Below are 21,098 nucleotides of genomic sequence, written 5' to 3'. Positions count from 1 at the left end.
GGCATGGGATTATTCTACTTAAAGGCTTGACAGGAGGTTTCAAATGTAAAAGCTATTGAAAGGCCAAGATGAAGTGATCTATCAATGAGAAAAGTAAGGACTGGCCCAAGTTGGAAACAGAATTATAACATACAGAATTATAGAATGGTTTGGGTTGGAAATGACCTTAAGATCATCCAGTTCCAACCCCCTGCCATGAGCAGGGACACCTTCCACTAGAGCAGGTTGCTCATCCAACTGCTGGAGCAAGCCCAGAGGAGGCCACGAGGATAATCAAGGGCTGGAGCACCTCCCGTATGGAGCCAGGCTGAGAAAGTTGGGGCTGTTCAGCCTGGAGAAGAGAAGCTGCGTGGAGACCTCAGAGGAGCTTCCAGCGTCTGAAGGGGGCTAGAAGGATGCTGGAGAGGGACCTTCATCAGGGACTGTAGCGATAGGACAAGGGGTGATGGGTTCAAACTGAAACAGGGGAAGTTTAGATTAGATATGAGAAGTTCTTTCCTGTGAGGGTGGTGAGGTGCTGGAACAGGGTGCCCAGAGAAGTGGTGAATGCTCCATCCCTGGCAGTGTTCAAGGCCAGGCTGGACAGAGCCTTGGGTGACATGGTCTAGTGTGAGGTGTCCCTGCCCATGGCAGGGGGTTGGAACTGGGTGATCTTAAGGTCCTTTTCAACCCAAACCATTCTATAATTCTAGGACTACAGATAACCACATAGTTTTATCTAGGAAAACTTTGCCAGCTCACCTTCTTGGAGGACTTGGTTTGCCCTTACTCACCACTCATACATGAAATCTGAAGAAACAGGATGAATATAAGATATGCAACTATATCCTGTCTTTTCCCTGATGAAAGAAGACTTGCCCTGTAACAGTAAGTTTCTATCAGGCTTAAACCTTCACTGGCATGGAGAACAGAACTCTGCAAATAAAGTGTTATCAGCTTCAAAACATGGAACTGAAATTAGCAGACACAAGTTTCCCCAAGTTAACTCCTGCTGAAGGAAGTAACACAAACCAGACTCCAGTTTCCTTTAGGACACACATGGGGGAACATACCCAGCCCTCTGGGTAGGATCTTCAGTGGCCTGATCCCAGATTTCTTTGCTGGACAGAAAACAAGCTGAACATATGCCCATGTCTTCTCACATGCTCTCTATTAAACACTTCCTACTATGAGGAGCAGATGGGACTAGTACTACATTAAGCCAATTCCAGGAGTTCTTGCAGTTACACACTAAAGCCACGCTCCGAATCCCACTAGATCATGAACAGTGACACTTGTCTGTCACTCTGAATCCATCCTCCCCACATGTGAAACTGGGCATGAGTGATGAGAAAAGCTACCCAGACTTTGAGGCTTTTCCAGCACCATCTGCAGCTTAAGTCTGTGCCTAACTTTCTATTCACAAGTCTGGGGAATGCAGATCTAACATTAAACTACACACCCAGCTATAAACTATTTGAGATGCACTCAGTCATGTAAACCTTTATATTTTCATTCTTCCCTGCAAGGTTGGAAGGGTGACAGCATTATTGCAAGCCTAAATCCTCTCAGATGCAGAAAGACAGACTTATATAGCTTTAGTTTTAGCTGCTCATACCAAACAGAGAGAGCTACAGCTTGTCCTGTGAGGCTAACTAATTCATGAAGGAAAGTTCTGGGCTCTTGCTTGCTTCATCAGATACGATGGAGACAAGAATTTTCCAGCATTGGCTTCCTGGTTTGCTCTCATTTGACTCCAGTATTTTAAGAAATTCTACAGGGAAAGCCAGAAATTGGCCAGAATTCTTCGTGGTATTTGAAAAAATATCCCTATTTAATTGCCTGGGCAGTAGGAAGTTATTTAATCCTTACATCAACAGCGAGCAAGCAAATGAAGCATTCTAATGTCGCTAGCACAAGCACACCAGGTAAGAATGAGGAAGGATGCTGAACAGTCACTGGAGCAAAAGGAAGGAACCCAGTTTTATTTCATATTTTGGCACTGGCAGGCTGCCACTCAGTTCCCAAGTTAGTTAGATGCAATATTAATGAACTGAATGCTGCTATGGGAGCTAAACAAAGTGTTGCTTTCATTTGCACAGTATTTCCACCCCGAGCCCGCTAATTTAGATGCAAGATTGATAGTATATTGCACGGTGGAGAGGTTGTAACTACAGAGTTGAAGTATTTAAGCACAACAACATTAGAATCTGCCCTTATTAGACAATATACCCTTAGTAGTAAAGCTTAGGGAACCATTACAACACCTCTCCCAGAATAACCCTCTCATTCAGCCTACTTTTTGCAAGCCCAAAGCAATTTTAATGAGAATGCTTGAAGCACAGATCCGCAGCAGCTCTCTTATCCCATTTCCTAGAAGCAAGATCCCCAAAGCATTTGGACTGCAGCAATTCCTGCACGCAATACTGAAAGCCTAATTCCCTAAAGAATTTGGCTTTTATAAGCTATGGTGGATATATTCAGTTTTGATACAGGAATTGCTATGTAGGGACTTAAATTAGCTTTCTCTTGTAGGAATGTTGGACCACAGGCCACTTCAGTGGCTTTGTCAGTGGGAAAAGCCCTTAAAATGACCAGTGAAAGCCATCAGGGACACAGGAGTTACCAGATTCCAAGTAGGCAGAATGAGGTCATGATCCAGAATCCAGGCAACTTGTTGACAAGTTCACTGAAGGATCCTGCAAGTGAGATATTTAATGATACCTACACAGTCCTCACAGAGCCACCCAGACAGCAAGTCTGTCGACCAAAAGCTTCTGAAAGAAGCTGAATTTAGGGGAACAGTGTAGCTATTCTTGTAGCAGTGATAAATTTAGGCATTAATTACAAGCAGTTATTCAGTAACCAGCCTTAACACAGAGCTGGAACTGAGCTCTTGGAAAGAGTGTTAATTTAGGAGCATGGTTAATGAGGAAGAGAAAGCTACTAAGGGCAGCTCAGGGAAATGCTGCTGGAATGAGCTGAAGGTCTGTAGTCTGATCAACATGTGTTTAACAGTTTGGAGTTACTGAGCACTGGGTGTTTGGGTGGTTTCCCCCTCCCCTCCCCCCCCCCCCCCCGGTGTAGTTTTCCATGAAGCGATTTGTGAAGAGGCAAAAAAAAAAAAAAAATCTATTAAAGGAGCAGAGAGTCAAGTTTATATTGAATATCCCTGAAACATTAGATTTTACATGGACAGCGTGATGTCACTTAGGTCTAGCCATGAACAGCCTAAGACTACGCTAAGACAAAGTAGTAAGGCTCCACCTTAAGTCATCACACCAAAGACTTGCCCACAACTACATCCTGCTGTTCCTAACTAGTAAGAGAATTACAAACAATTTAATAGCAAGCCCACCAGATGAGTAGACATCTATGGAAGATGCCAGCACAAGATCCACCAGATGGGAACTCAAACCCTTTTATATACAGCTTAACTGGGAGCTACTACACAGTTGAAAGGCCATCTAGTAGTTCAGTCCAGCTCATACGCATACAAAGAAGAGAAGAGATCTCACCTATGTTTGACTATAACGTCAAAAGGATTATTTTCAAGTGGCATCCTGAGTTGTCATACAAACTATCCCAGAGTAACCACCTGGAAGAGGACATATCTTAATGGGTTCAATGCCATTTCTCCAGTACAATGAAAAATCCACCAGTATGCAGCTGCATATTAAGAGTTTTGAACAGCCCGTACCTGGAAGACGACAAATTGAAAAGGTGATTTTAAAGCAAAGCAGCAGAAAGCTCCAACTAAGGCCAGCAATAACAGAAGGGACCTGAAGGATACAGACAACTGTCAAGTCACTCCCCTTTTCAGCCCACTGAAAGCACTAAATGTTTTGACTTTTCAAGCTGTACCAACCCATGTGAATGGCAGCCAGAGCCACAATAGTGCTGTGACATTGGAAACAATGAGGATAGCTCCTGCACTGAGAAGTGTGAACCTCTCCCTGCTCTACACCAAAGTTAGAAGCAGAACAAGAGCCAAGAAAAAGAACAAACCTCCATCACACGCCTATTCCCCCAGATACGTTTCAGACAGCAAACAAGACATGTGCACTGGATGTGTTAGTGTTAAAACAAGCTGTACATTTGGTTTGGGTTATTTTTTGAACTCTTGGGAGTTTGCTGGCTAGCCGCACTACTCGAAGGAGCAATAGTTCAGCCTGTTAGATCACTCCTCTGGGAGTACCCAGAGCCAGACTGCACAGGCCAGTGTACTTGCTCACATATTCCCCTTGTAAAATGGGAGGAGGATTTGTACCCTGCATGTGTACCTTCTCCCTCGCCACAGAAAAACCCAAACTGAAGCTTTTATTACCTGGAAGCAAAGACCCAACATCGAGACTCCTTCAAATAGCTGATCTCTGTTCCTTCTATTTGTACTCCCATATGATTGATAAGCCAGTTGTAGGTTAAACAGCACTCAGAGTAAGTGTATTCTGCAAGACCATTTGCTACATGTAAGTGATGATAGGAAATTAAGTGGCATAGAAACCTGACTGCTCTGTAGTCATTGCTTGTTGGGTTAAGCCACTGGCTTCTGGATGTGGTCCAGTTAGACTGATCATATATTCAAGGACAGAATGAAGATAAGCATGACATGCAGTTATGCTCTTATAAAAGAGTGCTTTGGGTTCAGCCCCCAGTTAGATCATTTATTTATCTGACACCGAAGGGTGATAATGGCTTGTTTTCAAGTCTCCAAAATAAATGAACTCTACTGCATGCACAAGTAGCCCAGGCCAGCCAGCAGAGGATAGAAAATATGCAGGGTCAGCATAACACTGGTTTCAATTTCAGTTACAAAAACATTGGAGCTCTCATTTAAAACAAGATGAGGAAACTAGGTTCTCTCTCTGCTAAAAGCACTGGTCTTGCTCTCCCCAGAACAGCGACAAAATGCACCTCACAAACAGCTTTGCAAACAGAACAGGGGTAAATGCTTCCCTGCTGCTGTTTACACCCTAAGATTTATTTAAAAGCATCTTCAGTCTATTCCTTAGGGTTAAGTTTTGTTTTCCTCCTACCCTTTTATGCCTTGCTACATGAGGAGCAGCTACTGACTGAGAGTTTCAGTCACACAAGGAAATTTGGTCTCAGTCTACCCACAGACTGCCTCAGGGCCACGGATTAGTCAGTCTCCATATAACACTGCAGAACAGACTGCTGGTGAAGCCTAAGGTGTCAAGCCAGCCACATGTCCTAAAGCTAAAGAGACTTGTTTAATAGCCCATCTCCTTCATAGCTGGTAGTCCTGGAAAGCAACTTATCCCCTGCTCTGTGGTTTACACGTTGTCTGCATTGTGGCGACCAACTTCCCATCCCCTATATATTAAGATTCATGTTTGAGCAGACTATGTGCCAGTAAGAGCCAAACCAAGGTCAGAAGCAGCTCCTAAGCCAAACCAAATCATTACCCAGCAAAAGCCTTGTGTCCTGATGCTTGCCAGAGTCACTGGCCAAGAGCAAGTTTGATGAGAAGCCCTGGCTGCTTCTCCCAAGTTGTTATAATGCAGTATGCCAGTCGCAGTCGAAATGACTTTACAGCACTTGTTTGGACATACCAGCACTAAGGGGCTTTAGTTAAGCTCCTGTGTGCCAGTTTCCCTAAGATGGCAGTTCACAGCACACAAAACCAAAGTGGCTCAGACATTACAGTGCTCTGAATCCATTGCTGAGATGCCTAAAGTCCGGCTTTTAACTTGAGGCACATTCAGTCTCCAGCAACTCTATGAGAGGTCTAGATTTAATAGCATGAACTCAGCTCTTCTTCACGCAGAGTATCTTATTGCACTTGGGAGGAGTGAACTGTGATACAGAAGCATAACAGAAGAACCAGTTTATTCGGCATAGCAAGAATTACTCGGTGCTTGGATTCAAAAGACCCTCACAGACCCAGCTAGGGAATAAATAATCTTTCCCAGTGGAAGTTTTGGGTGGTTACTCCAAGGAGGGCTGTGACCCAAATGCAAGATGTGTGGGTAACTGATAAGCTGTTGGCTGTAAAACAGTCACCTGACAAGCAGCAGCTTACCAAAAGCATGTAAAGCCTTTATTTCACAGCACAGAGCCCCACAGCTTAACGGTGTCCACTTCCAGGCTTGCTTCTGGACTGCCCAGGATCTCAGTTTGGAAGGCAACTCAAACTGAAACACCAGTTATCTCTCAAGAAACACACATGATGTCACTCATCCTGACAGCAGGCATTCCGCTTCAACTTTCTGGCAACTGGATTTGCCAGAATCATTTGTATTTTCTGCTTCTGTGTGGCAACTTAAACACAGAACTCTGCTGGAAAGAACTCTACTGGACTTGTTAAAGCTGTTATTAGGCAGGAGTAATGCTCTGCTTGGGAAAAGCGCTGTTTCAAACACTTCTGTCTGTTTAGTGCTGGTATGTTAAGCCAAGTGACAACCATTGCACTCTGTATTCCCCCAGTTAACCACACAGTTGAGTTAAAGCTGTTGAGTAAGGCTGACAACATGCTGCAAGTCGAAGAACCAGTAGCTCTAACAATAGTCATCCAATCTGTTAAGCCTTCTCTAATGGAACCAACTGCACACGAGGTTATCCCACTGTCAGCGTGGCTTTGATGAATCTTACACCTACAGCTGGAACAGGTCACAGCCCAGGATGTTGCAAGTATCACAGGTAAAGGTAACAGGAGAGACCCTCACATAAAGGGCAGCAAAAAGTTCTTCATGTTGCCGGTTACTCTGCAAGCTACTAAAGCTTCCCCCTCCATCACAACAGCCTCATCACTTCCACAGCAGCTCTCCCAGCAGACCAACTGGAAAGCCCCAGTTAACTCCAGTAGCTTTGCCTACATTCAGCATGTTTTTTACACTCACCATCACATTAAAGCCAGGCTGAAGTGCAAGTGAAACTTGTTCTTCTCTCAAGCATGTCACCATTGCAAATGCGCTGTTGCTCAACACACACTGATCATTTGATGCAAGTGTTTTAGGGTGGCTTCTGCTGTTAGGAGTAACCACAGTTACAGACTGCTAAACTGAAAGAGAACCACCAGCTGCAGCTTCTTGTGCTGGGCCAAGTGAAAGGATTTCACTGGTTTTGTCCAACATGCAAGTAGAGGTGCCCATATCCTATGGGTGGAACTGGCTACCTACTCTAGGAATCGAAGCTTGAAGTCATGAGGAGCTCGACAAACAACAACAACAGTACATCAGAGGCAGAGTTCATAGATTAAGCTAGACAAGATCAAATGCTACTTGTAAATGAACTGTTTATTGCTCAAATCAGTGTCTGCTGGAAGTAGGGAAGTGTTATATGCAACTGTGTTCACAACTGCAGGCATTATCTAGCAGCTAGTGGGTCATTTCAGCCAGCAGCTTTCTATCTAGGCATTTATAAGATTCCTCTCAAAGATTAAGCATCTTTTCTGAGCTATTCAGTTCGCAACACATTTTGACTTCAAGGTTTTTTGAACTTTAGATGCAGTTTCACTGGTGAAATGCTCTGCAGGTACCATCCAATGTCCATATTCTCATAGCTTTTAGAAATGATCCGTTTTATAGAGGAAATTTATAGAGGTATAGAGGCAGAGCCCACACATTCCAGCCTCAGCACACAAGCAGAGCAATATCACATTACCAAGACCCAACTTCCTAGCTGTCAGTGAATCCAGGGCTGGAGGGAGTTTAAAGGTAATTAACTTCTGAGGTCACAGCCTTGAAGATGTGTCCAAATTCAGCCTGCTTTCTCTAAGCTCCTCAGAGCCTGTATTTCCACATGGCAGCGCGAAGGCAGTTGCTTCAGAAAGCTCCTGAAATAAGCTACCCATTTGCTTCAGTGTGAAAAATTCGGGTCACATGTACTTAGACATACAAGCTTGTGTATTGTTTCAGGCAGAGCTGCCCCATGCTTCACTGGCAGCCACATAAATATTCCACTTGTGTTGCCCCACTGAGAAAGCCCATGAACAAAGTCGTACTTCATGAATTTTGCTGTAACACAACATAGAAGGAGCCACAAGCTCACCAGCTATGTCAGTCTAACCACCCCATCACTAACGAAGGACACCTCCAACAGCAAACATTCTCCCCTGTCAGCCTGAGGTAGCACAATACAAGTGTATTTAACACAGAATGAATTGCTAAGACACTTCAGCTCTGCAGACAAGGATTGCTTTCGATTGCAAGCAGTCCCCACAGCATCCAAACAAGATCACATCAGCAGATACTGCTCATTCCTGCCTCAAACTCCAGCAGGTTCCCTCAGGAGTTAACATGTATTACACAAGAGGGTTATCTATAGAACCATACGTTTTCAATTGTGCTGAAGATCCCTCAGTCATACATAATTGAGTGCAAGAACTGCTATCATTTACTTCCTCAGAGAGGCAGGAGCCAACCCCATGTAAACTGGCCTCTGATATTACAAATAGCAAACTAAAATAGAAGTTGTTCCATTGATCCCATCCATTACATCATGGAAATTGTTATTTTGCCACGAAAACTCCCTTAAATACCCAATTTAATCTCATTAATACAGGAATGAAGCTCTCACTTCCAAGACAGCAGCTGCCACTACCTTTGACAGACACAGGAACTCATGTTTTTCAATGCCTCAGAGACTAACAGATGCAGTTTTAGGAGCTTAAGGTGGTGTCAGCTTTTCTAACTAACACTAAGTAGTACTTCTGGAAGCATTTATAGCCAGAGTGTCAACTAAATGCCTTAATCTCTTGTTCAAAACCCCTTTCCTTATTTAGGAAGGGAAAAATTAGGCCTGAACATTGCATCAATTCAGTATAATCACTAAACAAACCAAGTGAGGAAGACCTTATCTTTCACAGTACTGGTGTGGGTGAAGGAGGCATACACAAGCTGTGTCAGTGCCACCACGTCAGCAACCACTTCAGCCAGCTATTTATGAGAAAGCCTGACTTCTAGAGGGAAACAAAGCATTTACTAGCTCACTTTTTTGGAGCTCAAGAACCTTCTCAAGCCATATTTCGTTAAATATTTTAGTAGCTCTGTCTGGTCGAGGCAGTGGAACATGACACACATCACACTGGAGCAGTTTCTGCAGAGCAGGAAGGGTACATGCTGTAACAGTGTGGTTTCTTCTCAGGAATCCTCATAATGCTGCAGTTCTCTCTGTGCTCTGCACTTCATGCTGCCTGTCCCTCTAGGGGCACATCTTGTAGCATCTTTCCTAAAGGAGAAATCACCTCCTCTGTCCAACATTCAGCATCCTGCAATATCTTTCCAACCCTTTCCCATTTGTAATTCACTGCATTAGCCAAGCTCTAGCAACACTGATTCACTTGCTGCACCCAGTGCCAAGTCAGAGCCTTGGCTAGATCTTTTCCTCCCCTCCTTTCTTCCTCTATACATAGAGAACACTGGAGGCCAATCACTAAACAGAAGACTGCCCCACAGGGAGAGTATTTTTCAAGGTCAAACAGTTCCTGCATTTGCTAAAGATGCTAAATTAGGGCATCTTGGAGTTGCAAATCACCGATAACACGATATTAATGAAAACTGCAGCTTTCAAGGGAGATTTAAGAGTTAAGTGCCAAGTAACTCATCCCACCATCACATCAGACTGGGTGAGGTGAGACTCCACTGTACGGTGATAAAGATTGAGATCAGGTTACAGATTAAGTGTGGAATTACTCAGACCAGTGAGGTTTAACAGCCTGAAAAGCCACTCTAATGTCCTTCCTTGGTCTCTTTGCCAAGCCCTCTTCCAGCATATTCAGCACCCAACATAATCCCAAAGGGGCATTTGGCCACCCCTTTACCATCCCGTCTTCGCCTCATTAGGACTCGTTATCTCAGACACCCCAAAAAAACCTCTCCAGCTGCACCTTATACTTGTCCTAATGTTCATTCCTTATCCCTCCCCAGCCTCTGCAGCCCCACATCTCCTTTGGCTCAACTCCTCACCACAGAGCTCAACCCTTTCGAGTTTCCACCTCTGCAGCCCCACATCTCCCTCACCCCAAAGCTCCTCATCCCTTTCCCATCTTTACAGCCCCACATACCCCTCACCCCAAAGCTCCTCATCCCTTTCTCACCTCTCCAGCCCTATAACTCCTTCACCCAAAGGCTGCTCTCAATCCTTCTTTACCTTCAAGTCCCACCCACATTTCTACAGAACTCAAACCCTCCCCCACCTTCACCAGCCCCTCACCCCAAACCTTCCCTTCACTAGCTCATCTCCTTCAGCCAAGCCCTTCCTCACCCTCATCTCTCTCACCCCAAATCTTTCCTCCCTCACCTTCACGAGCCCCTCATCACCCCAAATCCTCCTTCACCTCCATAAGCCCCTCATCACCTCAAAACCTTCCTCACCTTCATGAGCCCCTCATATCCATCCCTTCAAACCCTTCATCACCTTGACCAGCCCCTCACCACAAGCCTTTCCTCATCTCAACCAGCTCATGTCCTTCACCCCAACCTTCCCTCACCAGCTCCTCATCTTCTTCACCCCAAACCCTCCCACATCTTCACCAGCCCCTCATCAGCCCAACTCCTCCCTCACCTCCATAAGCCCATCATCACCTCAAAACCTTCCTCACCTTCATGAGCTCCTCATATCCGTCCCCTCAAACCCTTCATCACCCCAAATCCTTCCTCACCTCAAGCCCCTCATCACCTCAAAACCTTCCTCACCTTCACCAGCCCCTCATCACACCAAATCCTCCCTCACCTCCATAAGCCCCTCATCACCTCAAAACCTTCCTCACCTTCACCAGCCCCTCATCACCCCAAATCCTCCCTCACCTCCATAAGCCCCTCATCACCTCAAAACCTTCCTCACCTTCATGAGCTCCTCATATTCATCCCCTCAAACCCCTCATCACCTCAAAACCTTCCTCACCTTCACCAGCCCCTCATCACCCCAAATCCTCCCTCACCTCCATAAGCCCATCATCACCTCAAAACCTTCCTCACCTTCACCAGCCCCTCATCACCCCAACTCCTCCCTCACCTCCATAAGCCCCTCATCACCTCAAAACCTTCCTCACCTTCACCAGCCTCTCATATCCGTCCCCTCAAACCCTTCATCACCCCAAATCCTCCCTCACCTCAAGCCCCTCATCACCCCAAAACCTTCCTCACCTTCACCAGCCCCTCATCACCACAAATCTTCTCTGACTTCCATAAGCCCCTCATCACCTTAAAACCTTCCTCACCTTCATAAGCTCCTCATAACCATCCCCTCAACCCCTTCATCACCCCAACTCCTCCCGCACCTCCATAAGCCCCTCATCACCTCAAAACGTTCCTCACCTTCACCAGCCCCTCCCTCACCCCAAACCCTCCCTTCACCCTTCACCTCCTCCAGCCAAACCCTTCCTCACCTTCACCAGTTCCTCACCCCTTTCACCCCAAACCCTCCCTCACCTCACACCTCCCAACGTCTCCTCACGTCCCCCCCCATACACACCCCCCCCCCCCCCTCCGCTCGCCCCGTACCTGCCCCCGGGTCTCCCCCTGCACCCGGGACCTGCTCCGTGCGGCGGGGGTGGGGGAGAGGAGGCGGCGGTGCCGGGAGGTGCCCGCGGGGAGGGTTTGGGGAGGGGGGGGGGGAAAGGAGGAGGAAGAAGGAGGAAGAGGAGGGAGGGGTGAAGCGACCGGCTGCGGCACGAACGGGGTGGGCGACACCGGGCACGAGCGGCCGCTTTATACCGGGCTCCTCGGAAACCGCGTCCCGCTTCCGCTTCCGCCCCTCCCCGCGCCGGGGGTCATGAATATGCAATGAGGGGGGCGTGGCCTGTGGGGGGGTCTGGGGAAGGGGGGGTGTTGCTATGGTGACGGAGTGGGGCGGGCTACGGGGGCGACCGCGCACCCCCCCCAGGGGCGCTGCCACAGTGAGGCGGGCAGCGGGTCAGGTGCAGCGGCCGCGGGGAAGGACGAGCCCGTCCGAGCCGCTTCCCGGGGCTGGAAGGGGGGTTCTGAGGGGAAAGGGAGCCCCCAAAGCCGCCGAGCGGTGAGCTGAGGGCGGTTAGGGGCTGGCACCTGAGCTGTCCGCGCTGAGATAGCGTGTGTTTACCTCAGGAAGTCGGCGGCGACGTGGCGCGGAGCCCGTGTTCCCTGACTGGAAAAGTTGTGCTAAACGACACCGAATTAGGTTTAGGTTAGATGTTAGGGGTAAATTCTTTACTGTGAGGGTGCTGAGGCACAGAGGAGCTGTGGCTGCCCCATCCCTGGCAGTGTTCAAGGCCAGGTTGGACACAGGGGCTTGGAGCAACCTGCTCTAGTGGAAGGTGTCCCTGCCCGTGGCAGGGGGTTGGAACTGGAGGAGCTTTAAGGTCCCTTCCAACCCAAACCATTCCATGATTCTATGAAGCTAACAACTTGCACAGTGCCGGAGCAGTCGCCCTTCCCAACCTGAGACACTGCGAACACATCAGCCCCAAATTGTAGACATTGTCCTTCATCACGAGGAAAAATAGCACTTTTTCCCTCAGTTCTGGCCACATGTGAGGTCCCATCCTCCCTCCCCACCTCAGCCCTTCACCATCCAGAGGCAGTGAGCCTCCATATACCCAGTCCCATGTTTTAATGGGGAGTGCTGGGCTGGGCGACCGAGCAATGGTGCAATTCATCATTCATCACATCCACGAGAGGCAATATACAATGTGCAGCGAGCCCAAGGGAGTTACAGCCCCGTTGTGAGCACCCCCTGCGCACTCTCCATTAAACAGCCCATGTTTTTAGCGCGGGCGAGTGTTTTTTGTTCCCAATTACTTACGTCTCCCAGCCTTAATTGTGCTGACTGCGCTGGGCAGGGTAGCGTAATAAATACTCATTACTTACATAAACTGGGGCTGCATAAAGTAGCGTGTGAGTGGCATGTCAAAATGCACGTTCTGTTGCATAAGTGTAATTGTTTTGTGCTTCTTGACACGCCGTTAAGCGCGTATTCCAAAACAATTTTGTTTTATTGTGGACTTCTTTCTCTTGCAGCTCGGGAATAAATAAACCACGGAGCGTGCCAGCCTTGAGAGAAAGGGAAACCACAGAAGGCAAGATGGAAGAGCTGTACACATCTACGCACTATTAAAAAGCAATACGAATGTTGAGGCTTACAAAAATACTGCGATTGAAAGTTGCAAGCCCTCAAGGAAAGAAAAAAAAAAGACATAAATCTTTTATTCGAGAATGCTGGTATTGATATATACTTATTTGTAGCCTAATTCAGACCGAGGGCTGAAAAGCATGCATGACTACAATCTTGCACAACTCACTAAATTAACCATACTCTGAGGATTCCCAAAGTCTATTCAAAGAATGATGGGGTTCTTTTTACATACTACTGATTTTTATAAATTTTGCAAGGACATTGCTAGCTTTTTTGGAGGAAAAATGGCTAAATCTCTTAATTAGACAACTAATAAAAAAAAATAAAGTCTACTTACTTTACTACTTAATTAGACAAGTAATAAAGATAAAGCCCAGTGTAATGCCTACTCTTGACAGTAAAACAACCTCCGTTTTATCACAACTGAACGTGTGTAGCGTAGCTTAATAAAACATCAAAGTTCATTGCACAGAAGAAACAAACTGTATTTATAGCAGTAGAAATGTCTAATGACTCAGAAGAGAGAACATTTCAGTGACTTTAGTGGAAATTATATGAAACCCTGAAACAAAACACCAAGAAGGGATCTGAAGATGTGGGTAGTTACAACTTCTAAGACGTGCTTCTTGTTACCCATAGATCTGTGGCAGCCGGGGCTGCCTGATGTTTTGACACCTCACTTTAATTGGAAAAAATGACTTTTCTGTTGACCTTTTGTTGCCTGCTGTTGTGGTGAAGCGTGGTCCTTACCTCACCCTGACGTTCCAGACCTGTTCTGGCAATGGCCAGACATGTCCAGACGTGTCCAGATATTTCTCCATTCTATTTCCTCATGTTATTTTCTCTTGAGACTTGTTACCTGTCAGCCCCTAGCTACAGGCAGGAAGGGTAATTTTCCATAAAACAAGCATTTTAATTTAAAAAATCCAGTCTTTTATAGCAAGAGTGAAGGGGGGTGGAAAGAAAGAATCCAAGGAAGCAGACCCACCTTTTCCCTCTGAGGTTCTTACTCAACTCCAAATATTTAACCCATAATAAATAAATGCATCCTCAAGTCTTGGCAGGGGAGAAATGAGTGTCAGTCAAGAGACTGCTGCGCTGTCCAGACGTGTGCTACGTTTGGGATTGATGTTTGTGGGGCTGGGAGGAAAACTCCTAAACTGTGGTTGAGGCGAGGTTGGAGACGTGCGCTGCTCCCTGGTCTTTGTGATGTCTGCTTTTAGCAGGTCCCTCCTCAGCAGGATGGTGGTTGTGGGTCCTTTTCCTCACTGCATCCTTAGGCAATGTGCCGAGGCGCTTGGGTGAGAGCTTTCCCTAAAGAAAGCATCCAGAAGTCACCTCAGAAACCCTCGATGACTTTTAGTGTGCATGTTTCCATGTCGTGAGTCACGTAGTTGGAGAAAACCTCAAGGGGCTGATCCCTTGCTTATCCTCGCTTCCACTGGTTTGTTTGGTGTGTAATAGCCAAGGACTTTAAACAAAATAAATCTACCTCTGAATGCTGGAGACCAAGATCCTGCTCTAAAAGCCCTGCCCTGTCTTGCTATAGCAGTCAGAGGAAGGGGGGGGCTTCCCTATTTAATGCGATACCTTAATTAACCAGACCTCAAGACCATCGACGAGCTGCCGTGAGTTCTCTCTACTCTGTAGTTACTCAGCTCCGCAGGTACTTGGCTTACAAAATTGTTATGAAAATCTAATATCCCGCCAAGCCAAACAAACAACACCCCCACCATCATTTTACACGCGTGTCAGGAGAAATAACTTGCCGCAGGCAAAGCGGGTGAAGGAATTTTACGAGGCTGTGTCTGATCCTCCCTCTCCCCTCCCTCGGACAGTTAAAGCAATGTTTGTGTGATGAAAGGGGTAAGGGAGCAGAGGACAGCTGCTTAGGATGAAATGTTTGAGCTTTATCCTGCAATAATGGATTTAGCTGACTGTTTGCCAGTGGTCAGATCTAGCGTGAATTGCTTTATATGAAACTCAGGGATTCCTGCATTATCCTGCTCCAAATCCTTGGAAAGCTGTGACTTTCAAAAAGAAAAGGTAATTCTTCATCTGGATGGACAAAAGCCCACGGCATTGTTTTGACTTGCTTTCAGACTTAATGATGTTCGACATGTTAATTGGGAGTGGCCATGGGTTTGGACAGCCTGAGGCTAGACTTGAAGCAAATCTGAGCACCCTGAAGCCCAGGTGAGGTCTCCCAGCCAGGACACTTGTAAACAGGACATGAAAAATGAGTCTCAACTTTTACACATTTGGCCTGTAACTTCCCCTCGGGGTATCTCTCACAAAGGGTGCGATATCTGATGGGAAACCCGTGCTCTGGCCTTGAAACTGCTGTTTGTCCTTCTTCCCACCCTCCCCCAGCATATGCTGTCATTCATCTGGAACTTTAATGCTTGTGTAAAATGGTCCCTTGATGCTTTTTTTGTTTTTCCCCTCTAGAAACGTTGAGATGCTTCTGGTTTCTGCCTGTCAGATGAGGGCTGTAGACATGCGGCAAGCCAACCAAAGATTTTATCTGGACACAGACAAGTCTTGTGAAGGACTCACACACAGGACGCTGTGTGAGTCCGTCGCTGGGACCCAGACACGCAGATTTGCCGGTCAATTGAGGTTTGTTTGTGGCAGCCAAAACTGACTTTTAATGCTGAGAGCCACATGGCTTCAGACAGGACCTGCGGGCTTAGAGTGTCACCCAGCCTTTTGCCCTGTCTCCTGCCCTAAGTTTGGAGCCAGTTGGTTCACGTCAACAGTCCTGAGCAAACAGGGCAGTGCCGGTGCCGGGTCTCTTTGCCTTTCTCCTGGGCTGAAACCTGGAGTAAAAGCAATAGCTATACCTCCCCACACCATTCCTATATGGAAAATAAACGGCTCGTGGTGGAGAGTCAAGTTTATAGCAGTTCTATCAGCAAGGTGCTGATAGAGGCTGGAAGATGAGTTTGCTGCAGCCACTTGTGAGGTCTCATTGTGAGTTCATGCCTTGAAGAGTGAGAGCTCTCTGTCATTATTTCCCTGCTTTGCACAGCTAAAAAGTGATATTAATGGCTGCAAAAAATTACCCTGCCTCTCGAATTGATGTGGTCTATAATTATCTTCACAATAAAACTGCGAGGAATTAAGCTCCAGTGCAGTTTATAGTTGACAAAGGATGACTTGACAGGCCTTCAAGAGCTGTGGCTTTCAGTCCCCACCTAAGTGCCAAGAGCAGTTAAAATGCTGCTAGACAGCATTTGAGGATTGCAGGGCTTGATGAGTTCAGTCACTTCCTCCCTTGCAGAGCAGAGACCAGAACCTCTAGTTTTTATGTTGTTTCTCTTTCTGTTTCTCTCCATTTGGGCAATGAGCTGCTATTAGTTTTCCTTCCGAGCTGCCTCCTATTAAACCATGACTATGATGTTTATGAGGTTTCCATTGCTGCACCGGGATATTTGTACCTCGGTCTCTAGGTTTACTCAAAGCCAAATTGAAAAATGGATATATTTTCATCAAATTGGGTTTGCGAAGAACCCAAAGCCTGAAGTCCAGGAGGCTGTTTAAGTCTGAGATTATTTTCAAGTGGCTCCACTCACATTAACCTTACCCTGCTGAAAGCTGGCTGGTATTAGCACCAGTTTACACTGGTGAATACAGAAAAAAGACCAGTTGGTTTTCAGGCTCCTGCAGCCTGGCTTTCCATGCCAGAGAGGGGCTCTTCAGCAGGGACTGTAGCAATAGGAGAAGGGGTGATGGGTTCAAACTGAAACAGGGGAAGTTCAGGCTGGATCTAAGGAAGAAGTTCTTTACTGTGAGGGTGCTGAGGCACTGGAACAGGTTGCCCAAAGAAGTGGTGAATGCTCCATCTCTGGCAGTGTTCAAGGCCAGGTTGGACAGAGCCTTGGGTGACAAGGTCTAGTGTGAGGTGTCCCTGCCCATAGCAGGGGGGTTGGAACTGGATGATTTTAAGGCCCTTTCCAGTTCTAACCATTCTATAATTCTAAAGCCAACCTCACTGAAGTTTCACCTCAGAGAGCTTGGTTCCTTAATGATTTCTTATACCAATACAACACTCAGATTAATTTATAGATGAGAGCCAGCTGGGCTAGTCCAGTGCAGAATAAAACATCATATTTATCTGGTCACAGCACAAACGTTTGCTCTATAGCTCTAGACACTAAAACATGACCTCTAGTTAACCAAGCATTTATCCCTCTCCACACCTCCTCCTTGTTTTGCCGCCCTTAGCTACAGCTGGATTCATCTATCAACCCACTATTCAAACCACGTGTTACTGGGCACGTCTGTTTTGATCACCCAGGTGTGACCTGAAGCCTCTGTAGCCTTCCTGGAGGACTCGCTTTACTCTTTGCTCTGCTAAGGCCTGTTACAACCACATGTTGTTATTTATCTCATCTCTCCCCTTGCCTAATCGGTCACGTACCTACTCGGTGTTTGCAATATCCTGGGTCCCAGCAGAGACAGGATTTCAAATTGTTTAGCCCTGTGTCATCAAAACTGCATGTGGAAAAGCAGCCTGTATTTTTGGAAAATCCTAGGAAACAACGCAGAAGGAGCAACACCTGAACTAGTGGCTTCTGCAGCTATGACTCAGTGTGAGCAGAAGTCCACGAGCAGTCACAAAAATAGACACTGTTGTGCTGACTGTATTCAAGGGGGGGTTTTATATTTACTTCAAAACATGAGTAACGCTCACCTGGGTGATGGAAAAGCGAGTTGGATTGGCACTGGTTGGCAATGGGATGGAAAATTAGTATGTAAAGAACCTAGTGATTAAGATAATAAAAACAATGTTAAGAGTCTGAGGTGAAGCCAAGTTTTATAGCCCTCGAGCTTCTCGTTGTGAAATTGTTGGCTCTCACTTTGTTTCTGAAATAGAAATCTATTTAAATGACTTAAGCAACACAAGTCAGAGTGCTGAGGCACTCCAACAGGTTGCCCAGAGAAGTGGTGAATGCTCCATCCCTGACAGTGTTCAAGGCCAGGTTGGACACAGGAGCTTGGAGCAACCTGCTCTAGTGGAAGGTGTCCCTGCCCGTGGCAGGGGCTTGGAACTGGATGAGCTTTAAGGTCCTTTCCAACCCAAACCAGTCTGTGATTCCATGATTTTATGATTCTAAGTTTCAAGAATAACCCTGAGCAGACTCTTGTTGTAGTTGTGACCAAGAAACTGAAATGAATCGGGTGAATACTTTTTATTCTAATTGCTTGAATTCACAGACACGACCAAACAACTGCAGAGCCCACAGTGTTTCATGTGAGATCAATTTTGAACTCTGAGGAAAAACCAAAGTGCATTTCCAAAGCCCAAAATTAAAATCTCCAGCAAAACACTGAGATTTTTTTAGGGCTCTTTTAATTGCTCCCATCCTAAAAGTTGGGTGAAAACTGACAAAATCACAGTTTTGGAGTTAAAACAGTGTATTCAAGATTTTTTCCCCTTTCCTAGAGCTGAATATCACCCCAGCCACCAACTTTGATGCTGTGTTTGATTTGGGGAAGTCCCTCTACCTGACGCACAGTGTGGATACTGCACGCTGCTGTTGGGGTCCAGTTTCACTTTACAGCTAAAATGATTTACAAGTTAGCTGCTCCCAAAAGGAGCAACTTTTCCTTTCCTTTTCCTTGATCATATGTGCTCAGGGTGAGTCAGTTCAGCTGGCTGATTCGGTGGGAAACCCTACGTGAAAGAGTGAATATTTCTGTGGAATAAACCCTGCACGTTGACTCACGTGATTGATAGTCCTAAACCTTGTTTCAGCTTGCGGAGGCTGGCAGGGAATAGTCAGGCCCTTTCACACAATATTGGCTCTCCCAGGGTAAGTCCTCCTCCAGTTGTCCCCTGTGACCCCTATAAAACCATAGAACCACAGACTGGTTGGAAAGGACCTTAAAGCTCCTCCAGTTCCAACCCCCTGCCATGGGCAGGGGCACCTTCCACTAGAGCAGGTTGCTCCAAGCCCCTGTGTCCAACCTGGCCTTGAACACTGCCAGGGATGGGGCAGCCACAGCTTCTCTGGGCACCCTGTGCCAGTGCCTCAGCACCCTCACAGGGAAGAACTTCTGCCTCAGAGCTCATCTCCATCTCCCCTCTTGTCAGGTTAAAGCCATTCCCCTTGTCCTGTCCCTACAGGCCTTTGTCCAAAGCCCCTCTCCAGGTTTCCTGTAGCCCCTTTAGGCACTGGAGCTGCTCTAAGCTCTCCCCTTCAGGAGCCTTCTCTTCTCCAGGCTGCCCAAGCCCAGCTCTCTCAGCCTGGCTCCAGAGCAGAGCTGCTCCAGCCCTCGCAGCATCTTCACTGCCCACTTTCCAGTTCCTTCTCAAGCAATTTCGTCCTCTTTCTCAAGCTCTTCCCTGATGTTCCCAAGGACTACAACACGACCTGCTGGAGGGGGACCTGGAAGTGGCACTGCTCTTTTGTAGAGCCGTGTGCTTGAACACTGTGCCAACAGCAGAGAGAGCAGGAGGATGAGAGATGTGCTTTCCTGCTGCTCTTCTTTGGGCAATCCTGTCAGTTCTGCTGCTTCTTTCCTTATTTACAAAGGGAGCCTGGAGACTAAGCTCCTGACTTAAGTACCTCAAACACCCAGGGCTGCTTTGCAAGGACCAAAAGTTTTGTATTACAGTTTTATTTCCTTTTCTGTTATCAGTGAATAAAAGGCAGCAGAGAATATTTTCTTGAATATGCCAAAATAGGAATAAAGATACTTCCTCCTTGACTGGGTTTCAGCCCATTTTTCTGACCTGGCAATGCCTTTATGCTGGGTGCAGGTGGATGCTCTCCATAGGGATGTGTTGCCACTCACCTGGGCCGGAGCACAGGAAGGTGATAAGCTCAGAAGCAGATTGAATGGAGATTATCTGCAACCTTAAGAACACACTCGAGAGGTTGTGGCTTGAGATAAAGAAGTTAATAAAACTGAGAGGAGAGAAAGTTCCTCGCAGTGAGGTGATTTGGGAGGTTTAACAAGCTCCCTAGGGAAGCACTGTTGCTGTGAATAATTGAGACGAGACCACGAGAAATGGTTTGGGTGGGCTTTGGATTTTTCCTGTTGAATAATCAGTCATTTTCTGCCCAGAAAAGGCTTTCCCCGCTCCCAACTAAACAAGAACTGGCCTGAATGGGTTGCTCCAATTTGAACATAAGATGTTTTTTTTCCAGCTGGCAACAGTCTCTTGCATTTTCCTCGCTCTGTTTTTCCCCCGGTGGTGCTTTTGCTCAGACCAGAAGCATATGTTGCAAAATCTGCCAGAAAAAAAATCATTTTCACAATTGATATTTTCTGAAATGCTTTTCACAAATTGCCAGTCGGTGCCCTTGGAGACAGAAATCCTCCCTGCAGTGATACAGCAGGTACAGAACAGCCTCCTCTTGGGTTTCCTTATCATCTATCAGACTCCAACTGCTAGCACTGGTGCCATAGCTCATTTGGTCTTCACCTCCCTTCTGAGATGCCCAACAAGCCTGTGAGGATTCCTGTAGGGTTTATTTTTCAACCTCTGATGAGCAACAACCTCTCGGTGTGCTCTGGTGAGGCTGTAGTTGGAACATGGCTGGAGAAGCTCAGAGGAGTATTCAGGGACTATGGAGCTGAGATTTAGATTGTTTTCTCCTGATACATAGTCCTGAAAATGACCTGTCAGATGGCCAGGTCCTTTCATATTGATCTTCCATCACGCTGCTGCATAAACTCTTCCTCTTCTGAGAGAGGTGAGTATGTTTTGTAGGGCATATCTGCTTTAGATCATCCCTTCTGGCTTGTTTTGAGCTTCACTTCCCACAAACAACAGATGCTGTGGTGCTGTTCCCCTTTTACTGCCTCCCCCCTGCCCTGCTCACTGCTAACCAAGCATTCCCCCAAACCATTTCTTCTCTGACTTGCTTTAAACTGCAAAGTTCAACCTGTTTCCCTGTGCTTTAAGCAGATACAAGGTCTCTCTACCATGTGGTTTTACTTACATCAAGCACCACAAAATCCATATTCCAGCTAAGCCACATGCAAATCTCCTTCTTTAACCACTTATTATAACAAACCTGCAACATTTC

General features: G+C 46.5%; 1 protein-coding gene across 7 annotated transcripts in view; it reads right to left on the bottom strand.

Moving 5' to 3' along the window:
* Window positions 1–21,098, bottom strand: part of SLC45A4 (solute carrier family 45 member 4) — a 92,582-nt gene that overhangs the window by 58,385 nt on the left and 13,099 nt on the right. For 2 of the 7 annotated variants that reach the window (XM_030479687.1, XM_030479652.1), the window contains exon 1: window positions 11,442–11,561. The exons of 1 other annotated variant lie outside the window; for it this stretch is intronic. The gene's annotated coding sequence lies outside the window, so the exon portion shown is untranslated. Of the gene's footprint in view, window positions 1–7,602; window positions 9,784–11,441; window positions 11,562–21,098 lie in introns of those variants that run through there. 4 more of the 7 variants (XM_030479662.1, XM_030479678.1, XM_030479644.1 and 1 more) reach the window with 4 other exon arrangements.

Source organism: Strigops habroptila, chromosome 1 (genome assembly GCF_004027225.2).
Source record: "Strigops habroptila isolate Jane chromosome 1, bStrHab1.2.pri, whole genome shotgun sequence".
Lineage (NCBI taxonomy): Eukaryota > Metazoa > Chordata > Aves > Psittaciformes > Psittacidae > Strigops > Strigops habroptila.
This window is presented reverse-complemented; position numbering and strand designations above follow the sequence as displayed.